This window comes from Belonocnema kinseyi, chromosome 1, assembly GCF_010883055.1.
Source record: "Belonocnema kinseyi isolate 2016_QV_RU_SX_M_011 chromosome 1, B_treatae_v1, whole genome shotgun sequence".
Taxonomy (NCBI): domain Eukaryota; kingdom Metazoa; phylum Arthropoda; class Insecta; order Hymenoptera; family Cynipidae; genus Belonocnema; species Belonocnema kinseyi.
Genome location: NC_046657.1, coordinates 141,499,767 through 141,501,726, shown reverse-complemented (window position 1 = coordinate 141,501,726; position 1,960 = coordinate 141,499,767). Strand labels below are relative to the sequence as shown.

The 1,960-nt window shown below is 28.7% G+C and overlaps 1 protein-coding gene across 2 annotated transcripts in view; it reads left to right on the top strand.

Annotated features, from left to right (window-relative positions):
- Window positions 1-1,960, top strand: part of LOC117171891 (zinc finger protein 236-like) — a 50,943-nt gene that overhangs the window by 20,219 nt on the left and 28,764 nt on the right. The gene's annotated exons all lie outside the window — the stretch shown is intronic.

Below are 1,960 nucleotides of genomic sequence, written 5' to 3'. Positions count from 1 at the left end.
AGGGAGCTCTTCTTAATATTTTGACACCAAAATCATGTCGATACACCTTACCGACTGCGAGTAAAGCCACCCACGCTTTAACTTGACAGACTGTACTTCTAATTTTAAATAAAATTGTGGAATAATAAAGTATTTCCATGCAAAATAGTTATGCTGAAGTTTAAACGCTTCCTTTTATATTTTGACATTGTCAACTTCTGAAAAGTTTCAAATCAAAAATTTTAGAACTATGAGTCCTAATTACTTTCCTGAGTTTTTTTTTGTTGAATTTAACTAATCATTATAAAAATAAGGGAATTTTTTTAAATTTCTCCAGCTTATTTGAATGCTCTTCATTGTTGACGCCAAGAAATAACCCACATATATCTGTATTCAGTTCAATCAGATTTAAAATTTAACGACAGTCTCATTTTTGTTGAACTAAATTGTACTTCAATTTAACACCATTCAACATCTACAATTTTAACTGAAATTTACTTAAATTCAACTAAATTTTACTTTTATTTTCAATTTAACTAAAATGTATTCACTTTTTGAAATGATCTAAATTGTATTCAATCTTCAAATTTAGTTTTACAAAATAAATTTTAAAATTGCACTAAAATAAATCTTAAAGTACGAATAGAATTTTTTTAAAACTTATTTACTTAGAATCTAGAAAATTTCTCTTTGAAAAGAAACCAGACGAGAAATTAATTTAATTTAGCTAAACTTGATTTAATTTTTAAATTCACCTGAATTTCATTTAAATGTTGAATTTAGCTAAATTTTATTTAAATTTTAAATCCAACTAAATTTTATTTAATTTGGAATTTAACTAAATTTAATTTAATTTTTTAATTTATCTTAATTTCATTAAAATTTTAAGTTTAGTTTTTTAAAATAATTTTAGAAATTTGACTAAAATTCTAAAGTACGAAAAGAATTTTTTTACATTTATTTATTGTCTCGAAATTTTAAAATAATAATAAATAGGAATATTTTTAGGCTCTCTTTAATTTGAATATAATTAGGTAATTTAGTGTTCATAACATTTTTAGCATACAGGTCGTACAGAGCCAGCCAACCGACTAAACTTTAGCAAAGATTGCTATAGTGATGGCAAAGGCGAGCGCGAGAACAGTGTCTCCAGAACGTGGGACTTTTCGGCCCTCACAACTCTCCCATCTGGGAGCGACACATTCAAACGTAGCGTGTCGGTGAGTCGGCTCTGTTAAATGCTGCGAAGCCCAGCCTCGTGTGAAGCCGAAAATGCACGAGCAGGATCCCGAGCTCTCCCGACCTCACGAATGACGATCTAGCTGCTCCTCAAATTTATTCAGGTTTTGAAATCCCGACTTACCTTAGAACCATTATGCTTATTGTGAAAAGGCAAATATAATTGACTTTATGTAAATAGATATAGGAGACAAGACATTTGGGTCTGAAATGTTTCAAATTTAGTGTTGCATGCCTTAGTCATATTTTTAGTAAACAATGAATTTTTAACAAATAAAAAACAAATTTTCGACAAAATAGTTAAATTTTCAACCTAAGAAATTACTTTTAAAAATACATTTTTTAACTTAAACATTGTAGTTTATACTGAAGTTTTCAGTTGAAAAAATTTATTTTTAAACCCAAATAAATTAGAATTTTCAACAAAAGAAATTAATTTTTATCTCAAACAAATGAATTTTTGTAGAAGAATGATTCGCTAACAAAGAAGATAAATTTATAACTAAAAAGAACATTTTTCAAGAAAAAAAAGTGTTAACAAAATTATTCAATTTTCATCTATAGAAACGAATTTTAAACTAAAAAAAAAATAAATATTCGATAAAAAATGGACCAGTTAAATTTTCAGGCGGGCGGGCTTTCGATGTGCGCCCCGGCCTACCCCGCCCGTTAACGTGCTAGGTGGACGCGGTTGCCATAGAAAAGGTGAAAAGTTAAAGAGGGCAGCACCTCGATATAGTCG